At 39.1% G+C, this 27,549-nt stretch overlaps 1 protein-coding gene across 2 annotated transcripts in view; it reads left to right on the forward strand.

Annotated features, from left to right (window-relative positions):
• AKAP6 (A-kinase anchoring protein 6) overlaps positions 1 to 27,549 on the forward strand; it is a 636,231-nt gene that overhangs the window by 114,279 nt on the left and 494,403 nt on the right. For both annotated transcript variants that reach the window (XM_073010910.1, XM_073010912.1), the window contains exon 2: positions 4,552 to 4,763. The gene's annotated coding sequence lies outside the window, so the exon portion shown is untranslated. The remainder of the gene's footprint in view (positions 1 to 4,551; positions 4,764 to 27,549) is intronic.

Consider the following 27,549-nt stretch of genomic DNA (forward strand, 5'->3'; position numbering starts at 1 on the left):
AATCTATAAGCAGTAGAAGTTTATTTGGCTCACAGTTCTGGAGGCTGGAAGTCCAAGATCAAGGGGCTGCATCTGGTGATGACCTTCTTGCTGGATCATAACATTGTGGAAGAGATCACATGGTGAGAGAGGGTGAGAATGCAGGAGATGGAAAAAGGGGGCTGAACTCCTGCAGTCACTAAATTACTCCTATGATAGTGGTGTTAGTCTATTCATGAGGGCCCTACCTCTTAAATATCATCACAATGGCAATTAAGTTTCAACATGAGCCTAGTTCCAGCTACTTGGGAAGCTGAGGCAGGAGGATTCATTGAGCTCAGGAGTTTGAATCCAGTCTGGGCAGCATATTGAGATGCCTCCTCTTAAAACAAAACAAAACACAAAACAAAACAAAAACAAACAAACAAAAACCCCAGGAAACCAAACCCATGAATTTTGGAGGGAGCACTCAAACTATAGCCAACGCCTACTTACAAATAGGAAAAAGCGGCCAGGAGGAAACATTTCTATAAATGTTGCTGTCTGCAAATGATACTACCAGATTTCTGTCTTGTCAGTTCAGGATGGCAGAGAAAGATTGGAGGCAGACTGAGTTGTGCAGAAGGTGAGAGAAGTTTTATTTTTTCCTTCTTCTGTAGCCCCAGGCTGAATAGGAGGTTTAGTGGTGTTCTAGCTCATTGCTGTTTACAGTCATATTTACTGTGTTGTATAGATGGACAGCCAATGGAACATTAGTCTGTGAAAAAAGGATTCTGTGGTTAAATATAAATTAGGAAAATACTGCATACTATATTTCTACAGGAAAGTCTCAATGCATATTAGCAGATTTAAAACTCTTAGAAAATCTGCAGTCCATTTAATAAATGGTGCTGGGAAAATTGGCTAGTTATATGCAGAAAACAGAAACTGGACCCCTTCCTTACACCTTATATGAAAATTAATTCAAGATGAATTAAAGACTTAAATGTAAAATCTGAAACCATAAAAACCCTAGAAGAAAACCTAGGCAATACCATTCAGAACATAGGCATGGGCAAAGACTTCCTGACTAAAACACCAAAAGCAATTGCAACAAAACCCAAAATTGATAAATGGGATCTAATCAAACTAAAGAGCTTCTGTGCAGCAAAAGAAATTATCATCAGAGTGAATAGGCAACCTATAGAATGGGAGAAAATTTTTGTAATCTACCCATTTGACAAAGGTGGTATCCAGAATCTATAAGGGACTTAAAAAAAGTTTACAAGAATAAAAGAACCCCATCAAAAAGTGGGCAAAGGATATGAACAGACACTTCTCAAAAGAAGACATTTATGTGGCCAAGAAACATATGAAAAAAAAGCTTATCATCACTGGTCATTAGAGAAATGCAAATCAAAACCACAATGAGATACCACCTAATGCCAGTTTGAACGGCGATTATTAAAAAGTCAGGAAACAACAGATGCTAGAGAGGCTGTGGAGAAATAGGAACACTTTTACACTATTTTGGGGAGTATAAATTAGTTCAGCCATTGTGGAAGACAGTGTGGTGATTCCTCAAGGATCTAGAACCAGAAATACTATTTGACCCAGCAATCCCATTACTGGGTATATACCCAAAGGATTATAAATCATTCTACTATAAGGACACATGCACATGTATGTTTATTGCAGCATTATTTACAATAGCAAAGACTTGGAACCAACCCAAATCCTCATCAATGATAGTCTGGATAAAGAAAATGTGGCACATATACACCATGGAATACTATACAGCCATAAAAAAGAATGAAGCTGGAAGCCATCATTCTCATCAGACTAACACAGGAACAGGAAGTCAAACACTGCATGTTGTCACTCATAAATGGGATTTGAACAATGAGAACACATGGACACAGGGAGGGGAACATCATACACTGGGGCCCATCGAGGGGTTGGAGCAAGGGGAGGGAGAGCATTAGGACAAATAGCTAATTTATGCAGGGCTTAAAACCTAGATGACGGGTTGATAGGTGTAGCAAACCACCATGGCACATGTATACCTGTGTAACAAACCTGAACATTCTGCACATGTATCCCAGAACTTAAAGTAATATAAAATAAAAAAAGAAAGTCTGCAGTAAAGGAACATGTTTTTGACACTGTCACTTTATCATAAATAATGATATATAATATAATCTTGTTAGAAAATTTATTATATTTAATTAAATTGTTCTAATTTTGTCTATAAATAGATAATTTATTCAGAATAAACTACCCCAGAATCTTGGTGGTGGTTTGTTTCTCACTCATTGAAGCCCAGTGTAGGTCAATGGGTGGTTAGGAGAGGATGGTTGAGCTCCATGCAGTCATTCAGGGACCCAGGCTCCATCCACAATGTGTGGCCATTATCTTTCTGGGCTTCAGAGTTCCACTGGATTGTTTGCATCCAGCTAGCAGGACAGGAAAATATGAAGAAGAGACACTTGGTCTTAGCCACCTTTGGAGGTGATGCTTTCCACTTCCACTTCCGTTTCATTGGTGAGTGCCATTTTGTGGGCCAGCAATTTAGCTAGTTCAGGTTGTTAAAAGTTTGACCTGGCCTCAGGTTTGATGAGTCATCCATTTCTTCCCACCAAACTATTGACTTGCTTCTGGAAAAGACGATTAACAAGATTCGTACCATCTTGAGAAGCCATATTCAAATCTGGAACACCTGCTCCCACCCTGTCCTCTCCTCTTTGTAGCATGTGGATTTTAGCTCTGGAAAGACTAATCTTGTTCTATAATAGATCCACGTCTTTTTATCTTCTCCAGAGGCTGAGGGGTTCTTCAGAGATATCTTGAAGAGTCAGCTTATAGCAAATGAAGTTGGAGGGAGTGGTTGAGAATGGCTCATCAGTCTGGGCTCTGGGCTTCTTATCTTGCCTCAACCAAGGCAGTCCAGCTTTGATCTGTATCATTAAAATAAAGGTTATATTACTAATGAAAAACCTGAAAACTGTGGTTATTAGCTAAATCAATCTTCTCTGCAGATGAAAAACTTGAGGCCCCAGGAAATTAATCAATTGGCCTGATGTCACGCAGATGCTCTAGGAGGACCTGGCATTTACAGTTGGGTTTCCTCACTCTCAGATCCATGCTCTTTGCACTGGGGTAGCTGCCTACTACTTCTCTCCTTGTGTGTGGCATGTGGTCTGAGGTCTAAGATAAAGTGGGGGAGTCAGGCTCTGCTGATGCCACTGAGGACCTATGCAGGCAGATTCACCTCCTGCTTTGGTCTCTTAATTCCTCTTTGGGTGAAGCAAGAACAAGTCTGTCTTCCCATCTAGGGCAGGGTTGCTCTGTGCGAGGTTGATGGTGCACCCTGCTGGGATCTTGGCACTTCTCAGGCATTTTTTTAGCCCCTATTTACAGAGACACTGCCTGAATTCCTTCTGCCACTCATCCCACACCCCCTATGCTGGTGGTTAACAGTGTCATTTTAAAATCTCAAGCAGGAGGAGACAACATAATTGTCTCATTATATTTTAAACTTTTGGAATGTTGTTCTTTTTCAGAGTTGTGAAGACAGAGTGGATACAGGTCAGCTTGATTGTGTTTTTTTTTCTCTATTAATGGCCTGCAAATATTAAATATGTAAAACATAGGCTGCTGTGTCCATATCTCCTTCCCCCCAGTTCTCACCACATGATATTTGTTTCTGCTCAGGACTGGAAAGAAGTGATTGCTTTAGGTTTGCTTTTCTTTTACCAGCTGGAGAAATACCTTACTATGTCTTGTCACCCAGTTCCAGCTTTTGGGGGTGGGGAGGAGCATGAATAATCTGTGTGGTAGGCAGTTTTATTGCTCAGAAAAGAAGAAAACAGACCCCAATGTTTGGAATGCCAATGATTTAGGAAGTTTCTAGCAGGTCTGCTACTTGTTCCAATCACTACGTTTGATCCCAGAAAAGACTGACATGCGTTTTGGCCGTCAAAGGAAGGGGTTGCTTGCAGGCCAAAGGAGGAGTCGCTAGAAGTTGAGGGTGGTGTGTTATGGCCCTCTAGATTCCAAACTTCCCTTTGCTGCCTATCTGATGACCAGGTGAAAACTGGGATTACTCTGCATGAGAAGGTTCTGTGGGTTGGTGTTCATCAGGGAAAATGACCAGGACAGACTTCATTGGCCAAGGGTTTGCCCATGTTTTGAGAATTAAAACTTGTTAACTTGAGAGAGTCATTTGGTCAGCTGTTTATATTCCATTTTAAATTATTTTTATGCTCACTGTTTTGTTCTTTTGGTCTTTGACAGATGAGCAAAAATTATTTTTAATAACTTTAAAAAAGCTATCCCAGTGCTGACCAGGGAGGAAAAAGTGATCAAATTGTCTAATAAGGAAACACTATACATTTCAGTTTTTATTTGCTTAGTACTAATTCTATTTTCTCCTCCTACCTTTTTTTCTAAATGTTTAACAACAAAGTGGGAGATAATTTTTATTTTTTCCAAAATGCTTTCAGGGAAATCCCTTCTAAACCTATGGATTTTAGTCCAATGAGGAATCCTCTTCCTTTGGTCTAAATTTTGCATATCGTCTGTTTCTTACAGGGCTTCCGTATTGTCTCAGGCTCCACTGGAAATGCAGCAAGGATTCCTAGCACATCCCAGTTGCCATAGCAACAGCAGTCTTTCCCATAATGAGCTGCATCATCTGAACTGATGTCACAGCATCATGCAGCAGGTCAAACAAGGCATCTCCTAGTATTGCATCCTACAGATGTGCTGTAAACATCAAAAGAAGACGGTGGGATCAGGAGATGGTGAGTGTTAAATGTCTGGGCCTTAATTGCATGGCTGTTTTGTTGGTTAGTCGGTGTCTGCTAAGGCGGAGATTGGGGGATGTTGTCTCTGCTTAAAATGGACTGGGAAAAGAAGGGCTGTTTTACCTAAATCTGTTTTTCAGGCTGCCGGGTTAAGACAAAGGCCTGTAAGAGTCATACAGGAATTAAAATATGTAGAATTATTCTTGCTCCAGCTCTGTCTGTTATTTTTAAGTGTTCTTACAGAATTTTTCATAAACATAAGATGATTTTCAATGGCAAAACCCCAAATAAGCTTTAAAATGAGTAGTTAACAGTATTTAAGCATTGTAAAAATATAGATTTCTTTTTGGGAGGCAGAGCTAATTGGCCCCCTCTTTGCTCTTGTGAAATATGAAATATTCAGTGATTTGCAGTATGAAATTCAGTATTTACCTCGGTTGGGTTTCAGTTTCTTCATGGCAAGGAACAAATGCTGAATAAGCATTTGACATAACCCTGATGTGAAAGGGGATCTCTTTTATATTCAAGACAGAATTTATTAAAAGCATAAAGACCTAACACAAATGAAATTATTTGAGCCTTTTGATCTATATGGTAGTTCTTCAACCCATGTCCTTCAGAGTTAGTTGAAAGACTGCCACATATTTTTCCGTCTCTAGCTGGTCTCTGAAATAGCTGGAGTTGTTTGCAGACTGACTTGTAACTGAGAAAGGAACAAGTCTCCTCTCTGCGGCAGTTGCAGTGAAGGGTAACCTGGGGGAGAGCCTCTGAAGTGGCAGTGGTGTTGCCATCCCTTGCTTAACTTTAACAAAAATCTAGGTATGATGAATAAATATCAGGGTCCTCAGTGGTTGTAGGGAATACAGATCTCTGCACTCAGTCATAACCTCAACTCAATTCCAAAACTCTAAACATGTATCATTTTCATTTCAACTCCTAGCTCTGTTTTTAGGCATCTTCATTTTTTTTTTTTTTTCTAAAAAATTAGTCTGACAGGGCCAGATAAGGAGTGGTGTGTTGTCTTTTGTTTTGGGAAATGAAATGGATTTCCCTGGTGCAGCTGATTGCTACTAGGGGAGAGAAAGGAGGAGGCACATGTCAGTTCAATTGATCAATATGTCCACTTAGAATCAGGGAGTGGTCTCATGGCTTAATGCTGCCAAATTGATAGTTTTTACTCAAAAAGTCTTACATGAAAGAATGGCAACCATTGAATTCCTCTTCTTTTAGTCTGTTTATTGAGGCTAAAGAGATGTATTGTGGAAAGCAGGAAAAGCAATACTTTAGCTAGCTTTGAGTGATTTATTTATATTTACTTATTTATTTATTTTTGCACAGAATTGAGCATGTTAGTACCATTAGGCACCAGCCAGAGGAAAGGCCTCAGATTTTAATTTGTTTGTTTATACCACATCACGCATGCTTGCTACTCTCAGTCCTTTAAGCTTATGTTTCTGACATGCAGCTATATAGGATGGGAGAGGTCAGCTCAGCCTGGCTTTATCACAAGCACTTAGGAGCATGAATTGTTCATTGCCTGCTTTTTTATGTCATATAATGTGAGCAGAAAGCTCTGAGGGACTGCTGGGTGTGAATGCATCTAAGTCAAAAGCTCTAAGGTGACAGGGAAGAGTGCTAGATGGTGATGGGGGAAGGGAAAGTATGTCTCATAGCTAGATTATAAATCTGGAGAAAATCACTTAGTGCCTATTAGAATTCTCTTAAAGTGTTATTTCTGAAGAAGAGCAACCAAGAAAGACTTGTTTGGTAACATGAATTTCTAGGAGTAAGAAAAAGCAAAAGGCAGCATTTTAATGAGGTTTCTATTTGCTTAATTCTTGTCTCTTTTGTCTAAAGTGCTCTTCAGCTGCTTCATCATGGTTGATTTGTTCAATTACTGGAAGTCACAAAAGCTAGATTCCTTAAGGGCAGTGTTAGAAAAAGTGGAGTCATGCTTTGAGGGTGGGGAAGGGCGCTGGTGGGTGTGGACTGACGCAGTTATCTAGTGGAACATCCTCCCGGTTCAGACAAGCCTGTAATTTTTCCCCCCACAAATGTTCAAAATGCAATTACAGTTCTCCAACTTTATGCTTTTGTGCTCTTTTTGCTCCAGGAGAACAAAGCCCTGGTAATGGGAGCTGTCATCCTAATGTTTTGTTTCTTCGTTTCTTTGCAGAGGGCCACAGCCTGTGCTGCTCTCTGATTAGCTGCATGTCTTAATTACTGGCTCAGTTTTAATATATCCCCAAGAGGTGGATGGTGTGTGTGTGTATATATATAGGGGAAGGAAGAGATTTCTCTATGGCTGCGTTTATTGGTGCCTCACTGAAACTTTCTACAATTTATGGAATTTTGTTTCACAGTAATGATAGATCATCAAGACCATGTTTATTGGACAAAGTCTCACAAGAAGTTAATGTCCTCTGTACTTTTGGTTATGGCTTTCATAAATAAATTACAAAGTTACAAAGAAGTTAATTATTTGCTGATAACTAGGCCACTTAGGGATGATAAAAATAATAATCATAATAACAATCATAGCTATTATTTATTCAGTTCTCACTGTGTATCAGTACTGAATTAAGTTTTGTGTATATCTTATTTAGCTCTTATAATTATTATTATAATGAAGTAGAGAGTAATAATCTCACTTTATAGGATTAGGTGTTATTATTCACATTTTGCAAAAACCAGTCCTTAGCCAGGCAAATAAACTTAGCCAAGGTTATGTAGTTAATAAGTGATTCCAAATCATTGCACTCTGGCCATGCAGCACACATGCTTACCCATGGTCATCTCTGTTTTATGACATCTTTACTATGTATACCATACAGATCAGTCATCTATACTCTATCACATGTACCCCACCCCTCCTCATTCTAATTGGAAAATCAGATTTCACATGTAGAATGAAATATCATTTGCAACACTAAGATTGATTTCGCTGTAAGGACGAGCATGAATCTTGATCAGATGTGAATATTTACTTTGTACCTAGAGATTTAAGTAACCAAGAGTTGATGCTTAGACCTTTGCCACTACCCTTGCTTGACATAACTTTCTAGCAGGATCTCTGTATGGAAAATGTTACATCAGTAAGTGTGGGCATGATGGAGTTGCACTCAAAGCAGGTCTTACCTGAGTCAGTAATGATTCAACTTTGTTATATACCTGTCTTATCAGCTATATTTGTGGTGCTTTGTTAACTTTAAGATGTTTGTATTCCCTGGTGTTGCCAGGGAAGCAGAAACTTCTCTCACAGTCTGGAAAGTGTAACCTGAATCTATCTCTTAGGTTAAGAAGATAGAGGATTTATTTTGCTGAATGTATCAGTGGCTGAAACCAAACCCTGTCTATCTCTGACAAAGTACAAGAATGATAGTCTTGTGTAATATCCTGGAAGCCTTGTGTTTGAGGAGAGCTGATACAGTCATTTCTGTATCATCTTGCTCATCCCCAGCTATCCACGCCCAGCATCATTATTAGGCTCTAAGGGCTGTTCTTTGTTTGAGTGTGGGGCTAATGCACACACTGACAGCATGTTGATATTGATTCCAGTATGGTGAATACTTAGAAATATTATTCCACAGGGCTTTTTAGCCTTTTCTAGGTTCCAGGAAGAAGTTAACCTTTGTCCCAACCTGCTCCAAAGAGGCCCAAGCTTGTGTCTGCATGAGGTACAGGAATGAGAGGCTGATCAGAAAGCATCAAAGCTACTAGGTGCATTGACTACAGGAGTTAGGTTCCAATTAGGAAATAAAATAGCCAGTGGAATTTAAGGAAGTTGGTGGTCTTGCTACATGTCTCTGATTTTTTTTTCTATTTGTAATCCTAGAACACATGAAAGGCAATTTGTTTTGATCCCATGGATTCAATTCAATTCAATAAGTATTTATTGAGTATCTCCTATATGCCAGGCATTGTCAGGGAATCTATAGCAATGAGCAAGACAGATGCAAATCTCTTCCCCCACTACATTCTAGAGGGGAAGGGAAAAATGGGTAAATTTGTAAAATAATTTATTCCCTCTAATACTGCAATACTATTTCTATTTACTTTTTATCCCCTGTGCTATTAGAAAAGCCCATTATCTGTACACATTTGTATAGGTACATATACATATATGGTTTATATGTGGAGGTAAACTTACTGCATTAAATGATAACTTTTCTTTTCTTGCTTGGGTTTGAATTACAATCTTTCTGGATGTGGACAAGACCAGTATGGCAATTAGCATTTTTTGGGAATAAGCTATTTTGAGAAATAAAATTATAGTCAGTCAAATAGTGCATGTCTATCTCAGTTGACAAACTTGACATATGGAAATATGAAATGTGTATGGCAGATCAGTTAAGGAGAGATATTTTTATTTTTATAAAAGATATTCATCACCTTTAAAAACTGTTTGTCCAGAGAGCCCTCTAAATTGAGCATTCCAGCCAGCCTGCTGATGGAGGTATGTACCATACAAGGACAGGTATACCAGTTACCTTCAGCCTCATCTAATCACCCTAGTGTGCCTTACAGTATCGCTTTAAATGGGAAGCATTTCTCTAAACAATCAGATTGACTGAACTCTGTAGATGGGCCATGAGTGTGGTTTTTCAGAGGAATAGCGATCCTTATAGGACTTTGGCTATGGCAACAGCGTTTTAGGTACAGTAGCCCCTCCTCCGCCCTTATTTGTGATTTAGCCTTTTGTGGTTATGGTCATCCATGGTTTGAAAATATTAAATGGAAGATTGCAGAAATAAACGTTAAATTTTAAATTATGTGCTGTTCTGCATAGTGCAATGAATTCTCACACCATTCTGTTCTGTCCTGCCTGGGATGTGAATCATCCCTTTGTCCAGTATATCCATACTGTATATGCTACCAACTTGTTAAATCACTTAATAGCCGTCTTGGTTTTCAGATCAACTATCTCACTATCGTAATGCTTATGTTCAAGTAACCTTTATTTTACTTAATAATGACTCCACAGTTCAAGATTAGTGATGCTGGCATATTGTTACAATTGTTCTGTTTTATTATTAGTTATTGTTAATCTCTTATTGTGTCTAATCTATAAACTTTATCATAGGTATATATGTATAAGAAAAAACATAGTATGTATAGGTTTTGTTGCTATCCATGGTTTCAGGCATCCACTGGGGGTCTTGGAACGTATCCCCTGGTAATGAGGGGAACTATTGCATTTTGAATTAATAAGGCATACAGTTTCTTCTCCACAAGCACATACCGGTCAGTAATTGAATTCCTGAGTTAGTTTTAAGACTTGATGAAGATAAAGGACAGACTTTGTTTTCCTCATAAACCACCAGCCATATTTTTCTCTGTTCTTCAGCCATGGGGCATGCTCCAAACTTTTCCAGCCATCTTGCAGTGGTGTGCTTTAAGTCACAAGTGGAAGTAGGGAGAGAATTTGGAACCTTTATTTTATTTTCAGATTTTTTTTGGAAACAGGGTTTTACTCTGTTGCTCAGGCTAGATTGCAGTAGTGCAATCATTGCTCCCTGCAGCCTTGAAATTCTAGGCTCAAACGATCCTCCCACTTCAGCCTCCCAAGTGGTTAGGACTGCAGGTACACATCACCCCACCTGGCTAGTAGAGCCTTTAGAATGGGCTCTCAAACTGGCTAATACATGAGCAAAACCTAGCCTGCAGCTTGTTTTGTATGGCTGCTGGGAAGGCTTTATGGGTGTGTAACCTGTATAGTTGCATAGGGCCCTGCACTGAGAAGGGTCCACACTTAGTTTAATACTGTGCTGTAACCATCTTGAAATTCTTAAAATAATTTTTAAATAAGAGGCTGCACGTTTTTATTTTGCAGTGGACCTTATGTAGCCAGTCCCATATGGCCCTTTTGGTGCCCCCACTGATATTGCCTGAACCCTGTAGATGTTTGAGTTTGAGACTCCCTGCTTCCTCCTACTCTGGAACAATTCAAACAGAAATTGTAGTGCTTAGAAAAACTAAGGGACCATTGTCAAAACAACCCAGAGCAAGGCCCTTGTACATGGTAATTCAGTGGCATGCACAGGAACTCAGTGTCATTTCTTTTATAGGCAATGGGGGATATATTACATTATCCTTGAAGATATTTTTTGATATTACTTGAAGTAAGATATTACTTGAAGATATTTGGTGGGTCAGGTTTATTTGTCACCACCATTGCTTTCAGAGGAGAAATCAAATCTTTTTTGCAAAGCAAGCTAATTAACCATCCTGTTGGTTCAATGTTTATATTAATTCTCTTGCCCTTTGTTTACTACTTGATTACTTTTATCACCTTCTTTGTTTAACTCTCATTTAAATTACACAACATATTTATGCTGTCTGGGTATTTTTTTTTTTTTAGTACTATCCTTTTTTCCTTTTTTTTTTTTTTTTAAATTCTCTCTCTCCAGGAGGCCAGAGGGCCTATAATTCGCGGTTATATTACTACAGGAAAAGTTCTTTTTTTTTCAATTTAAAAGGGAATTATAGTCAATATTTATAATGAACCCTTCTCCAGCAAGGCAGTTCCAGCCATGCTGATGTTCAGAAGTCCAGATCTGCCATTACTGTTTATAATAATGAGATGCTGGTGACCGACTCCTGGACGTTACGGTAGGTGAAGCATTCCCACCCATCACGTCACCGTGAGAAGTGGCTGTGTTAATCTGTTAATCTACAGATTTGCAGAGAGTGTTTAGAAAATGAGTATGAATGATGGCACTTGCTGCACAGGAAAAAGGTACATTTTTTTTGACTGTGTGAGTAAACAGGAACCTGACAAATCCAGAAAGGACTCTTACCACCTCTTAGAAGCCTAAGAATAGAGTCTTCTTCAAGGATCAAGCCCCAGGAACTCAAGACCTTGTACCCCTGAACAATTCTGATACTCACTATGTCCATCACTGTACAAGCTGTAAAACTAGCTGTTTCAGCTAATTTCACCAGTAGTCAACAATTGACAAATGCATCAAATATCTACCATGTACAGTATCATATGCTAAGAGAACAAACATTTTACAAATAAGGATGACTATAGGCACACACATATCTATTACTTGGAGAGCGCGACATAGATTTAACATGGTGTTGGCTGGGCTGTGCATATAGATGGTCATGATTAGTTCTTCCTTTTTTCTGAACATACCTTGACATGGAGCTCCAAGCATATTTGTGGAGGTTCTTTCATCTTCTGTTCTCATCCAATTTCTTGATTTAAGTGTTTGTCTAATAACTCATTACTTTTGCTGGCCCACTCAGAATTCTTGTTTCTCAGCCCTTTCTCAGCTTTCTCAATCTTGAGTGCTCATAGTTTGTTACTACCCCAGGTAGTCTCTTATCAATGTGACGTTTTGGGACAGTTCTGAACTCATCACAGTCCTCCCCACCAGCAGCCCCCGAGGCCCTCATCTCTCTGCCACTATTTATTCCTATTACATTAGCATAAAAGTAGCCCATGGAAAACCAAATGATACTGCAGTTTCTCTGATATGGCCCTTGGAAAGCATCTGCTTGCTTTTAGCTTTTAATAGTTAATTCAAATACTTCCTTGTATTTAATCTGTTTTTGTCTTTGTGTGAATTGAAAGGGAATGACCCTTTACAACTCATATTAGTCAGTCTTGCAGGCAGCCTCTATGGAGAATCAACTAGAAATAAGTGAAACAGTGGGCGGGAGGTGCGTATGTGATGTGGTAGGAGACTATATGCAACATGAAAACAGTTGTGCAAGTACAGTTTAACAAATTTGGCCTTTAGGGTTATTGGTACATTTCATTTTAAATTAAAAGTAAATAAAAAGAAGGGGGTGATGATGAGAAGATGGACAGCACAAGAGGAAGCCGAAGGATGAACATTTCTTCAGGCTTGGCTAGTAGGAGCACACAACTTCTAGAACACTGTAGAGGAACACCTGCCTCAGAAGGGCAGCTTCTTCAAGAAAAAAGGACAGATCTGAAAACAAAGGTAACAATAAAAACTACCACAAAAAGAGATATGATTCCTCTGAGAACAAATAAAGAATCAGATTGGTGAATTAAGATGTTACAGTTTATATTAATTTAGTAATAAATACTTGATAACAGGATTTTTAAACATTTGAATTTTGACTAAACTGAAAATAGGTTGAAAGGCCGAGGATGGAGAAAAAGATAACATAACCAGCATAAGAAGAGAAACAGGCCTGGCATGGTGGCTCATGCCTGTAATCTCAGCACCTCAGGAGGCTGAGCGGGGAGGATTGCTTGAGCCTAGAAGGTCCAGGCTACAGTGAGCCATGGTTGCACCACTGCACTCCAGCCTGGGCATCAGAGCAAGACCCTGGCTCAAACAAAACAAAACAAAACAAAACAAAACAAAACAAAACAAAACAAAACATGTTTTACTCTGTTTTTTTCTTTTTTGTTTGTTTGTTTTTGGTTGTTGTTTACTTAAAGAGTTTTTCCTTTTTTTATTTGCTTTAGTTAATATCATTTGATTGATTTGTTGTAAAGGTGAATACACCCATATATTTTGTTTTTCTTTTTTAAATATAAGAATTAAAAAAATTCTTTAAGAAAATAAATTATTATCTTTGGTGTGATGTTTTTTTCTCTGGTTCTTAGACCTTAGCACCATCCTGTCTAAATACCATATATGCTCAGATACTCAAACGAGTAGTAGTAAATTGAGTGCTATCAACCAGCTTGAGGAGAAAATAAGCTTTCAAAAAAAGTCTACTCTAGAACCTTAAATGGTGATGGAAATGTTACATACCCAAATCTAAAGTGATTTTTTTTTTTTTTTTTTTTTTTTTTTGCAATAGCTTGCATCAAATAGGACGATTACATTTTGGGTTTGGAATCCTAACATCCAGCAATTTACACATATGTATATAGACTGAAATTCTCTAAGCAAGAGATTAGTGGTGGGGGAGGTGAGCAGGGAATAGGCAGTCCATGAGAATAATAGTCATGTTTCCCTTCTTGACTTACTCCATCTCCTGACACCCTATACCTAAACACTGAACAAAAACAGACCCCGGCAGGGTGGATTTTGGAGCCAGGTATGTTTACCTTTGAATCTTAGTTCTACTATAAAATTATTAGAGTTATGATCTTAAGATTCTTAGAACCTCATTTTCCCCATATGTAAGGAGAATATCCATTTTACAAGATGAAATGAAGTATTTTATGTAAAGTTATTGGCACGAAGTGAGCATTTGATAAATAAAAGTTATCATTTCACATATTTAGAAGTAGTGGGGTAAAATTATCACTCTCTCAAGAAGAAAATGCAATTTCTCCTCAACTCCAGCCCTGAAACTAAGAACATCATTTTTAGAGTTTTTAAGAGAAGGAACTCTTTAATATATTTTAAATGCTTATACTGTGTCAAGCATATATATTATTTCATTTAATTTCCTTTCTCTACTTAAATTTTGTTCATAACCCTTATCACTTTCTGCAAACTAAACATTTTACTTGTTGTTTGTTTGTTTCTCCCTGGTATAATATAACTTGTATAAGGGCAGAGATTTTTGTCTGTTTTGTTCATTGATGTTTCCTTAGCTCCCAGAATAGTGCCTGGCATATGGTAGGTGCTCAATAAACATTTGTTACAAGAGTAAATGAATCCACATAACCCTGTGAGAGAGGCAACATGATTGTATGCAGTAATAAAAAATTAATTCTCTTTTGCAGTGGTCCTTTTCAAGGTACTAAACACCCTTAAGTTACTCTTGCTATTCCAGATAGTGTGCCAAGAAATTCTTGTGGCTGATGGTTAGGGTATCATGTACCATCCAATTATTGTAAATTCTTCTATTGGAAGCAGGGATATTGTCTGGGAAGCTCTGATGTCCTCCTCTCTAAAGGATTTCAATGGGGGAGGTGGGGTTTCACAAGTCATTTGAAAGATATATTGATTCTTTTACTGGTGGTTGTCTCTTCCTTTCTCTCTTTAGTGAATTTGGGTCCCCTTCAGGAATAGGGTTATTTATTCTCCTTTAAATCATGAATTCCCAGCTGTAAATCTCAGACTGATGGATTGGTAGAATTTGAAAGACTCTTTGATGGAAGTTTCGGATAGGGAGACTGATAAGTCATGACAGTGAGTCCTTCTCTGTTGCTATTAAAAATACTCTAATGAGAAATAGAGCAAAGCACAGGAACACAATGATACAGTTGTTTGGCCAGAAGAACATACAGCTTCATAAATGAAGGGACTAATTAAGATAGCCTAATTCTATACTTACTTTGAATTAGAATCAAAACAATCTTTTAGTAGTGGATATCTGCAGCTGAATTTTGTACCAAAGGCATATTCTAAATGTCATGCTTTCGAACTGAGTATTTATTTCTCAGGGAGCAGGTGTTAGGGTTTTTTTTTCCTTGAAATTCAAACCATTTTGACAGTATCCTATTTTTAGAATGCCTTTTTCTTTAAAAAGACAAACAATATCCAAAAGCAGTAGAAGGACATCTTGGGAGAAGGCAGTGTTCTGGTTATACCATAGTCATAACAAGCTAAATAAGAAAAAGTCATGTTGTTAAAATTTAAAACTCACAGCATTATTTTATGATAATAAAACATATTTAATATACTTACTTTCAACAACCTTATGCTACAAAATAAAAATTATACTTCATGAAAATTTTCTTACAACTGCAATATATGGCATGGTCAGTTGCAATGTACAAAGACATTATTGTGTTCAAATAGCATGTTATTCTAATCTATTCCAGAGAGCACTGGACTGGGAGTAAGGCACCTGAATTTTTAGTTCCTGCTGACATACTCTTCCTGAATCTTGGTTTCCTCCACAGTAAAACAAAAGGGTAAAATTTAAATGATTTCTATTTCCTGATAGCTCTAGTATTTTGTGCCTCATTTACAGGGTTCTACATATTTCTCCATTGTTATTTAGTCTTAGGATTTTCCAAAAATCTGTTCCATAGAATATTTTAAATGTCCTTAGTGTGCTCATGTAGATGAAAACATATTTTAATTTATTATCTTAGTTCATTTGGAGTGTTATAACAAAATACCATAAACTGGGTAGCTTGCAAACAACAGAAATTTATTTCTCACAGTTCTGGAAGCTGGGAAGTCCAAGGTCAAGGTACCACAGATTTGGTGTCAGGTGAGTCCACTTTCTGGTTCACAGCTGGCACCTTCTAGCTGTGTGCTCACATAATGGAAGGGATAAAGAGTCTCTCTTGGGCCTCTTTTATTAGGGCACTAACCCCATCCATGAGGGTTTCACCCTATGATCTAATCACTTCCCAAAGGCCCTGCCTCCTAATATCATCACCTTGGGGATTAGGATTTTAACATATAAATTTTAGGAACACACAACATTCAGACAATAGTGTTTATATACCATTTATATTTCACACTTGTGTGTTTTATTAGCTTATATTTCATAATACTTTTGGTGGTCAACCTAAAGTCAACACATAAAGTTTCACTTAAACTAACAAGCTATTGTCTTTCACAATAAAATTTTCTTAGAGTTTCCTTATCTTGCAAATTTGTGTTTCTATTTGTTTTTTCTCTTTTTAGCCACAACATATTTTTGCTGTTAATGAGTTGGGTGAAGTATTTGGTTCCCCTCTACTCTTCCTATTGGGCATAGAATTTCTTTAGAAATTTACGCTGCTGCTCTAGACATTCACATAAAATACAAGTGAATGTGCCATTGTCAGGTCAAACTGTATGGAATTTCCATTTTTGTTGTCAAAAAATGGCCACATATTAACAGTTTTATGATACTTTGATAACAGTTTCCAATAATTTGTTCGTTATCATAACAATGTTAGTCTTTACTATTTTTATAACTCAGTGATGAGAGCCAGTCCCTAAATGAACTAGTGAAGCAAAGAGCACACAGGGTCCTTGGTGAAAGATAGATTTGGGATTGAATTCTGCTTCTCTACTGCCAACATCGTGACTATGGGCAAGTTGCTGAGTTTTGTTGAACTTCAGTGTCCTTGTTTGTAAAATAAAAATGATAATGCCTGCCTCTCAAGCTTGCTGAGAAGAATGCCCCTGGCTCCCAGAATAGTGCCAGAATGTTTTATTTGGTCTAAAATTACTCTCAGGCTGGATATGGTGGCTCAGGCCTGGCCATCATTTTAGGAAAGCTCAGGAGGGAGGATTGTTTGAGTACAGGAGATTGAGACCAGCGTGAGCAACACAGCAAGACCCTGTCCCTTAAAAAAAAGTAAAAAATTATCTGGGTGTAGTGGTGTACAACTGTAATTCCAGCTACTAGGGAGGCGGAGGCAAGAGGATTGCTTGAGCCCAGGAGTCTGAGGCTACAGTGAGCTGTGATCACGTCACTGCACTCCATTCTGGGTGATGGAGCAAGACCCTGTCTCTAAAAATAAATACGTAAATAAAATAACTCTGTTGAGTCCATGAGTCTGGTACCAGACTGGAAGGGACAAATCTTTGAGTCTCCACCTTTTCTCTGGATGATCTATGCTTCTTGATGGCTTCTGCTATTGCCGTGTGCTGCTGACTCATAAATTCAGATTTCTAGCCTCTGGTTATTTTCTCCCAGATCCAGGCTTGTATTTCTCCTCCTTTCTGTATGTCTTTTCCTGAATCTTCTACAGGCACTTTTCACTTAGCACACCTGAAATGATCTCATCCTTTCTGAACTTCCTGTCTGGAATTAAGCATTGTTTTCAGTCCCTGCCCTTAGGGTGGAGACTGGGAGTCATCCTAAGCCATCTCTTCCATGTCTGCCCTCACCTAAGTCCTGTTGAGTCACCAAGTTCTGTTTTGTTTCTAAGCGACTGGGATTTGGTAAAAATGAGCTTAAGATCACCCCATATAATTTTTGATTGTGTGATAGATCTGGGTCATGTTTTTCTACTTCCTGGCTTCCCTTTCTCTAAATCATAGAACTGATATTATTAGACATTTTCTCATGAAGGCCCTCCTATCTCCATGATCTTTCTAGCTGCTCTTTGAATCTTTTCCAGCTTTGTTAAAGCCCATGTCTAGGACAGCCTCAAGTATCCAGTGTGGCTAGTGCACTGTGGTGAAGAGAGGGAGAAAATGCAGTGTCAGCGCTGGATGGGGACTCTACTGAACAAGAGATGTGTTATCCTAGATAGAAAGGGTTTGTTATTTTTTTTTTTTAATTTTGAAATAAAAGTCTGTCTGATCAGAGAATTCTCCAAGTTGATATGTAAAGTTACTACATCCTAATTCAAGGGGATTACATAGGGCTGGCTTCAGCACCAGAATGTGTTTCTGTTTTGCACAATTATCATTTGTCTTTGGAATTAATTCCAGTAGGCAGGAGCGAGTTTTAACTCCATGGCCTACAACACTGGCATTGTTATTCACACTAATGTTCACAATAGAACAAAGCAGCAACCTTTTTTCCCCTTGAGGATTTAAAAGACCTTTTTTCCCCTGGAGGATTTTCCCATGAGGAAGGCAGATAGGATGTTGGTAAGCTTGGGCTTGGGGTCAGTTAGATCTTCTGGGTTCAAATCTCAGTCCCACCACCCACTAGCTCTGTGCCCTGGGAAACTTGCCTAACCTTTCTTGGTCCTAGTTTCTTCACAGTACCTTCCTTGTCAAGTATAGTGAGACTTAGAAACAATGTGTGTAAAGCACCTAGCAGAGTGCCTAAGATACAGGAGGTGATCTGGAGTGGTTAGTGGAGACCTAGACTATTCAGAATGTAAGCAGAGGGCTAACTGGTGGTCAGCCTGCCTGGCCCTGGTTTTAGGAGAGTTTCTGTTCCAATTCCAGACCTGTGGGATATCGGTGGTCAAGTAAGTCTTGTACTATAATCTAATCCAGCTGCCCTGCTTCCTCCTTAAATTAGACAGGAACAACTGTATCAACTGTAAAGAACTGGGGAGACTAGCAGTATCTCTGCTTATCTTGGCCCATGCTTCACACCTCATTAAAGCCCCAGTTTCTTCTTACAACCTTTGCCTTTTCTCTAGCTCTCTGTGGTCATAACCCTCTCTGAATTCCTAAAGCAATAATGCTTTTTATCATGATTTACTATTTGTTCATATACTCTGAGGTTGTTTCACATGTGTAAGTCTGTCTCCTCAAGCAATTGGAAGCACCTCTGGCAAAAACTCTGGCTGTTGTATTCCCCAAGGAGCTGGCCCCTGTGTGAAACTGGGGACAGATGCAGTTTGACCTACTCTCCCTGTGTTCCCAGTCCCTCTTTCTACTCAGGGATGTCAGGAAGCTGTTTCTGGAGTCTGCCATCAGGCATTGCTCAAGGCCGTGTCCCGTGATCCATCCAAACAGTGTTGTCGTCATTCTAGCTGCAATGTTTTGGGAGCTGTCCAGACAAGTAGTGATTATAAGACCAAGAGATTCTTGCAGTGTCCTGAATATAACACTAATCCAACATGCATTGATCTAATGCCTACACAGTGGCATGATTGTGCCATGATTGTGCAGGATATACATAGCAGAGCAAGATAATGGGGAGTCAGAGAAATTATAAAACCACCTAATTAGTACCAGTAAGTACAAAGAGCTATGGGAAGGTAGATGAGGGTGCAGTTAATTCAGTCAGGGTTCAGGGTCTAAACAGGAAGTAAAATCTGACCTGAGCTTTGAGGAGTGGCTGAGGATTTCAGCTGTGTATAGATAAGGGCATTCCTGAGTATGGGTGCCCACCGTGTTAAGCAAGTGTAGTATAAGAGTATATATAAGGAGGCCTGGGTGCAATGGCTCACACCTGTAATCCCAGCACTTTGGGAGGTTGAGGCAGGCAGATCACTTGAGGTCAGGAGTTTGAGACCACCCTTGCCAACATGGCGAAATCCCATCTCTACTAAAAATACAAAAATTAGCTGGGTGTGGTGGCGCACCCCTGTAATCCCAGCTACTCAGGAGGCTGAGGCATGGGAGTCTCTTGAACCTGGGAGGCGGAGGTTGCAGTGAGCCGAGATAGCACCACTATACTCCAGCCTGGGCAACAGAGTGATAATCTGTCTTAAAAAAAAAAAAAAAAGAAAAAAAAAAAAAAGGAGTATATATAAGGAGAATGATGGTATAGAGAGTATGTGTTTAGGATGAGGCTCAGAGAGGAGGCTTGGATGGGATTTGGAAGGGCATGTAAAAAAATGGCTGTGTAAAATGAGTATTTATATATCAAATTTTGTTTTTCCTATGCTTCCTTTCTAATTTGGGAAAATGTTTTCATAGAAGGGATTTTAGGGCCAATGAATATTAAAATTCATAGTTAAAACACAATGTTGTCAAGGGAAATTCCATATTTTAAAATGTGCATTTACTTCTCTAATACAGATTCAGTTCACACAGTCTGTCGCATACACAGGTGTTAAAATGCTGTATCTAGTTAGCTTCACATTTTTCCCACAGGTATTGAATATGTAAGCAGACACAGGGGTAACTCTCAAGGAACAAAATTGCCTGAAGGCTTTTTCCCAGGTACAGGTAAAGCATTGCCTTGGAAATGATTACATGACTTAGCAATGAGGGGTTAGTATTTCTTTAGGCTGTCAGCTATGATGTAGCCGGTAGCAACTGAGCTTGAATTGTCTCCATCACTGAGCTTCAGACCTGTTTGGGCATGTCTGCTGAATGTCTGCCCTGTATCTGTGATGAGTTGGTGGTCTGTCCCATCAGTGTCTTGATACTAGAGTCAAAAGCGGTTCCTAGAGAGAATGTATCCTAAGAAAGGTGGAGTCAGCCACAGTAAGCTCTGATCACCAGAGGGTGGAGTGATTCTGAGGTCAGTTTCTATGTGGGTCATGAGGAAGTGTCCTGTCTCAGCCATTCCCTGGACCCTGTCTGGCCTGAGTCCTAGAAAAGCTGTGGAGGGGTGAGTGGGCTGAATGTAAGAGCTCTTCCACTAAAGAACCTGTATGTCATTTGAGCACAAGACCACTGCTGCAATAGCCCTCAGGAGAGTATATTGTATAAGAGGGAGAAAGGCATATTTCCCTCTATCCACAGATGCTTGAAACCAGAGATTTCCAAACTGTTCTGATTCACGTATTTATTTGTTAAAAAATGTCTGAGCTCTGTCATATATTAATGTCTTACATATTTTACAAAACATGTAGAAGTAAAAATCTTAAAGGCTAAATTAAAAATTAAACAGAAATTCTGATATTTTCATCACACCCCAAAGGTTTGCCTTGCATCCCCCTTTATGATGAGTCCCCCATCATGAAGACCCCTGCTCTAGAGCATTAGTGGGAGGGACCTGGCAGTGCCCAGAATAGCAGCTCTTCCTGGTAAAGGCGCCCATGATGCAGTGAGTGTGCATACATGTGAAATTCATGCTGGAGCTTCATGAAATTCTACTTAGGGCCCTGTTTTCAGGGAGCTAAGACTCTGATAAGGGGGATAAAATAAAGATGCAGAGAAATGTAGTACATTACCAAAAATGTTACTCCATTTGAACCTCCAGGCTGGTGAGCCGTGGAGGAACTTGAGTTGTACAAAATTAAAAATCTTTCTGAGACAGTATGTTTGTAGTGCATTTTAGAATTTACCAAGCACTTTCACTTGTAACTTCGCAACAATTCTGTGGGATATGAAGGATGGAAGTTGCGAATTTCTTTAAGCCAATTTGGTTACACTCAGATTTCAGCTTCATTTTGGAAATCATAGTAACCACCCAAAAAGTTTGGGGTGGTGATAGTTATTTCTTCTATAGGCTTGGTAACAAGTTGTAATGAATTCAAGCCTTAGACCAAAATCTCACACACATAGAGATTTTTATTAGACTAGCATTAATTAGCAAAGCAGGCACAAAATATTTCATACAGTCTGTTTGGTAGATTGATGAACTCTCAGCTCTATTTTGTTTTAGGTGCTCTAACTATATATTAAGTAAAAAAAAATAAAAGCTTTGCTCTATTTAGGATTCTGCATCCTTTGTATGTAAATCACAAATCCTTTTAAATCAATGGTTGGAGACAAGGACAGATTAGGGATTAAGTCTCAGGCAACATCACTCAAGGGTACAAAGTTGAGGCATCATAGAAGTCTGATCCCTTTTTCTTACACGTGTTTCTAAATTATTTTAGCTAACCCGTATGTCTTGAATACCTTTAATTTCACCAGGTAAAACCCATTTCTAAACTTTCTAAATGGTAATGGTTTGCTAAATGGTAATGGTTATTGACTGAAGTAGGAGTGAGTCCATCCCCTTTCTGATGTAATATTGCCTGACACACATACCCACCTTCAAACTGTACAATTCAGGCATTGCTGTAGCTGACTTTGCCTAGAAATGAAACTTAAATTAATTGTCACATATATCAAACCAATTGTAATGAAGTATTTAAAAATAAATTATAGAGCTTATAACATTGGATTATCATTTTACAGACACTGAAGCTTATGATCTATGATTTGCCTAAAGTTTTTCAACTTGTGAGTAGGGATAAGACACTGAGCCCAAATGTAAATGACTCTCAATTCCATGCTGTCTTTGTAATACCAATGCCCCTGACTATATGGCCACTTCCAATGCTGACCTCTTGGGATTGAGGCACTCTGCCCCTTGGCCACTTTTTTAAAAGTCTCAAGTTTAATTAATAGTAATAGTCCAATGTTAAAAAGTAAGGAACCTGTGTCTTCTGTTGACGTGATTCCTCCTGTAACTCTTCCTGGGAGGAGGAAAGACAGTATCAGATTTATGAGGCTTTGCTTAAATTTTCCAAGGGTACCTTCAATTGCTTTAGTTCTTGTAACTCTTTTCCTCAAGGAAATTGGGATACATTTTCTAGGCCCTGAGGGACATCTGTGTGTAGCCACATGGACCCTGAAGGCCATGACCCAAAGGCAGGGGCTGCTGTGGATAGTGAGATAGAGATGAAGTGCTGGGCAGGTCAAGAACCTGGAAGACACAGCTGGGTGGGACCATGCCAGGAGCAAAAGTGAGAAGTTCAAGGTGGGCCAGACCAGAAATATGCTAGACAGGTACCACGGGATTTTAGAGGTTCCAGCCTATGGCAGGGATCACCTGACCTTGCCCAGAAGAATGTAGGTTTTAGGATAAAGCAAGAATAACCAACGTAAAATTAGCACATTTTAAGATATGGAGCGCAAAAAGCTGTAATCCCAAACTGAGAATGTTTAGTAAGAAGAATGCGGATACTGAAGAACTCAAAAGACTTTTGTCTGAATTGGGTACTTCTTTTCTTTTCAGGGTTTTGCTCTTGTTGCCCAGGCTAAAGTGCAATGGCGCAGTCTCGGCCCACTGCAACCTCCGCCTCCTGAGTTCAAGTGATTCTCCTGCCTCAGCCTCCTGAGTAGCTGGGATTACAGGCATGTGCCACCACGCATGCTAATTTTGTATTTTTAGTAGAGATGGAGTTTCACCATGTTGGTCAGGCTGGTCTCGAACTCCTGATCTCAAGGAAATGATCTCCGATCCACCCGCCTTGGCCCCCTAAAGTGCTGGGATTACAGGCATGAGCCACTATGCCCAGCCCCATCATGTTTCTTTTGCAATGCTTTTGCCCTGGACCCTCTAGGCTTCTGATACCTGCTAAACCAGAGTGCTTTTTCCACATTGCTCCCCATCCAACACTCTGCAGGGCCCAGATAACTCCCTGAGAGGTGCAAGTGGCCCTAAATTTTTTACTTATTCCTATTCTTGTGTCCTGAGGCCAGCCTTTCAGTCCCAGGGTCCTCTTCACAAATCTCTCAGGACTCCCATCTGATTCCTATGCCATGGGATTCCCGGCAGCCACTCTAACCAGACAGAGTGCTTGAAGTAGAGGCACCATTTAAATCAGCCTCCTAGGACCTTTGTTACTGGTATATAATTCATAAGAGACTCTCCAGTACCTATTACTCAATAAGAACAATGACATTGATGTTTGACATGCAGGATTTGTTTAAAGGGGCTTTTTATAGATCTGTAGGGCAATGGCCATTTCCAAAGCAATGACAGTGCAGTATTTCAAAACAAAAGCTATTTTGGACAGGAATTCAAAACTGAACTCTATAGATCCAAAGTGAGTTTGACTTGTGTATAGGAGTTTTTTTCTTTTTAGTGCCTTTCAAAACATTGCATTTAAACTTAAAAACTAGAAGATCACAGGAGATGTTTTCCACAAAGCTCTTTTGATTTCATTGTTCTGCATAGATGCTTGGAAAGCAGGGAAAATGTTTTATGGTGAAAGAATGCAGACTTCTGGCCCAGAGGATGGAGAGTGTTTATTTCTTGGCTTTATGTGGTCCTGAGCCTCAGAAATATAGAAAGAAATACAGAAATATCTGTGGACATGTTAGGGTTTGATGCAATGAGTAATGGGATACAATTTTGGATTAGCAGTTGGAAATTTGAAATTTATTACAAATGTACATAAAAAGAATAACAACTATGATGGATTCTTTCATTTATTGAGTGATTACTATGTGTCAGGCTCTGTGTTAGGAAGTGCTTGATATACATTAACTCGAAGCTTCAACAAACTTCAAGGGTAGTTGAAGGAACACACTAATGCCCAGATCTTGGTGCTATACACCATTCATCAATAAAAGGAATCAGGGCTCCTTGGAGTAATGGCTAATACTAGGGGCAGGAAAAATTTTAGATGAGCATGAGCAAGTATCATGTAGTTCAAGAGTATAAGGAAATGTTCAAAAAACAAAAGGGTGGAGCTGTCAGAGAGACATAGGAGCCAAGCTGAAAGAGCTTCTACTAGCCAAACCTAATAAATAATGTAGTATTGAGTTAAAATATAAAATAAATATAAGGCTGGGCATGGTGGCTCACGCCTGTAATCCCAGCACTTTGGGAGGCCGAGGCAGGCAGATCACAAGGTCAGGAAATTGAGACCATCCTGGCTAACACGGTGAAACCCAGTCTGTACGAAAAAAATACGAAAAATTAGCCGGGCGTGGTGGTGGGCACTTGTAGTCTCAGCTACTCCAGAGGTTGAGGCAGGAGAATGGCGTGAACCCGGGTGGCGGAGTGTGCAGTGAGTCGAGATTGTGCCACTGCACTCTAGCCTGGGAGACAGAGCAAGACTCTGTCTCAAAAAAATAATAATAATAATAAAAAAAAATAAATAAAATAAATCAGTGTATACTAATATAAATGAATGATTGAGTAAATAGATAAACAGGAGAAGAGACAGATCTTTCTTACAGAAACTTCCAAATAATATACATAGATACTCCCATTTCTTGGAGGAAGAGTTTAACCCACTCCTGGGGGTGGGCTAGACTTAGTGACTTGCTCTCAGAAAACGGGATATGAAAGTGAACAATAGTAACTTCACAGTGGTGAAAGCTAGTAAGTATAACCTTAACCAAGTGATGAAGGTTGATGTCACCATTGATGTTGTGTGGATATTGTATACCCCTAATGTGATGTGGTGAGAAGAGTACTACTTCACCTCTACGGCATTCTTCTCAAATATCCATAATCCATTTTAATCATCAGAAAAATATCAGATAAACCCAGACTGGGGACATTCTAGGGGTACTTGGCCTGTATTCCTCCAGACTGTCAAGGTCATGAGAAGCAAGGAAAGCCTAAAAGGCTATTATAGACCAGAGGAGACTAAGGACATATGACAACTAAATGTGGTGTGGTACTCAAGATTAGGTCCTGGGACTGCAAGAGGACATTAATGAAAAAACTGGTGAATACAAATAAAATCTGGAGTTTAATTAATAGTTTGGTACTAAGATCAGTTTTATACTTTTTACATATGTACCTTGGTAACATGAGATGTTAACAATGGAGGAAACAGGGTGGAGAGGTATGGGAACTCTTTGTACTATCTTTGCAGCTTTTCTCTAAATATAAAATTATGACAAAATTAAAAATGTATTAAATGAATAAGTATATAAGTAAATATACATATAAATAGTTGAAGATTTAACAGGGTAATACAGATTTATTTTCTAAAAATCAGCAGATGGTAGGATGAAAAGTAGAAATTTCCTTCTCTGAGTAGGAACTCCAAGCCTACCCCATTCTAATAGCACAGGTAAATAGCTTAACAATTTGGCATATGTTTTCCCAGATGTTTTCTTTGATGTATAGGTACATATTTTAAATATGGAACTCTGCTTTTCATTCTGTCCTATGGCTTATTTTTTTGTCTACTAAATCCTGAATCTTGGACTTGGTTTTGAGACAGAATATAGTGATCTTCCAGATGATTTTTAAATGTTTGTGAGAGAGTATTGCTTCCACAAAGGTATTAAATTGTTGAGTCTACATCTTTATTTTTAAGCATTTTAGATACGTATCTTTTTTTTTTTTTGAGATGGAGTCTCGCTTTGTGGCCCAGGCTGGAGTGTAGTGGCTCCATCTCGGCTCACTGCAAGCTCCACCTCCCGGGTTCACGCCATTCTCCTGCCTCAGCCTCCGGAGTAGCGGGGACTACAGGCACCTGCCACCAGCGCCCGGCTAATTTTTTGTATTTTTAGTAGAGACGGGGTTTCACCATGTTAGCCAGGCTGGTCTCAATCTCCTGACCCTGTGATCCGTCCGCCTCGGCCTCCCAAAGTGCTGGGATTACAGGCGTGAGCCACCACGCCCGGCCTAGATATATATCTTATAGACATTAGTTTTTCATTTCTTCTAACCTAGAGGTCTAAAATAATCATTTAGGTGTTCCTAAATTTTTGTTATATTAGTCAAAATTATTACCTGGGCCAGGCATGGTGGCTCATGCCTGTAATCCCAGCACTTTGGGAGGCTGAGGCAGGTGGATCACCTGAAGTCGAGAGTTCAAGACCAGCCTGGCCAACATGGTGAAAGCCAATACAAAATCAGCCAGGTGTGGTGGCACACACCAGTAGTCCCAGCTATTCAGGAGGCTGAGACAGGAGAATCGCTTGAACCCTGGAAGAGGCTACAGTGAGTTGAGATCACACCACTGCACAGCCTGGACGAGACAGAGCAAGACTTCATCTCAAAAAAAAAAAAAAAAAAAAAAAAAAAAAAAATTATTACCTGCTCTGCTCTAAATATTTGGAATGATAGATTTTTAGTAAATATTAAGAAAAGAAATGTATTAATCTTTAAATAAATAGAATTATGAAAGATGTTGCTAGTTGATCATAACTTTGTTGGTGAATGCTAGCTAGCCGAAGTTGTGATAGAAATTGAATATATATGTGTGTGCATGTATGTGTGTGTATATACATACACAATTATATCTATAAAATTTAAAAGCATTCATTTGCTACTGGCTCAGACAGTATAAGAATGGTAACCACTGATTATCTGATCTCTGATCCAAATAAATTACTAATCTAATAATTATAGGTTTTCTTTATTTTTCATTTCTCCTTGTAACAGGCAGAGCTGTGATTTGAGCTTGGGTTTGTCTCCAGTACTCCCACGTCCGCTGGGTAGCCCTGATATGGAAGCTATAGAGAGTTCCACAGCTGTGGGCACTGCTTTTGTGTAGTCTTGGGAGACCGTCTGTGTGTGTGTGTGTGTGTGTGTGTGTGTGTGTGTGTGTGAAGGGGCGTGTATGTAGGCCCTTTCTCCTATCATAGCCAGTTCTCTCTCATTCCTAGCCCAGATTTGTAATGGTCCTTCATTCGTTAGCTTCACTGTACCTTTCCCAACCTCCCATTTCTTTTTTTTCAGTTTTATTTTATTTTTAATTGATACAATAATTATACATATTTGTGGGGTACAGTGTGATGTTTCTGTACAAGTATGTATTGTGTACTGTTCGAATCAGGATATTTAACGCATCCATCATCTCAAACGTTTATCATTTCCTTGTGGTGAGAACATTCAAAATCCTTTCTTGTTATTGTGAAATATACAAGACTGTTAA

The sequence above is a fragment of the Chlorocebus sabaeus genome, chromosome 24, assembly GCF_047675955.1.
Source record: "Chlorocebus sabaeus isolate Y175 chromosome 24, mChlSab1.0.hap1, whole genome shotgun sequence".
Classification (NCBI taxonomy): domain Eukaryota; kingdom Metazoa; phylum Chordata; class Mammalia; order Primates; family Cercopithecidae; genus Chlorocebus; species Chlorocebus sabaeus.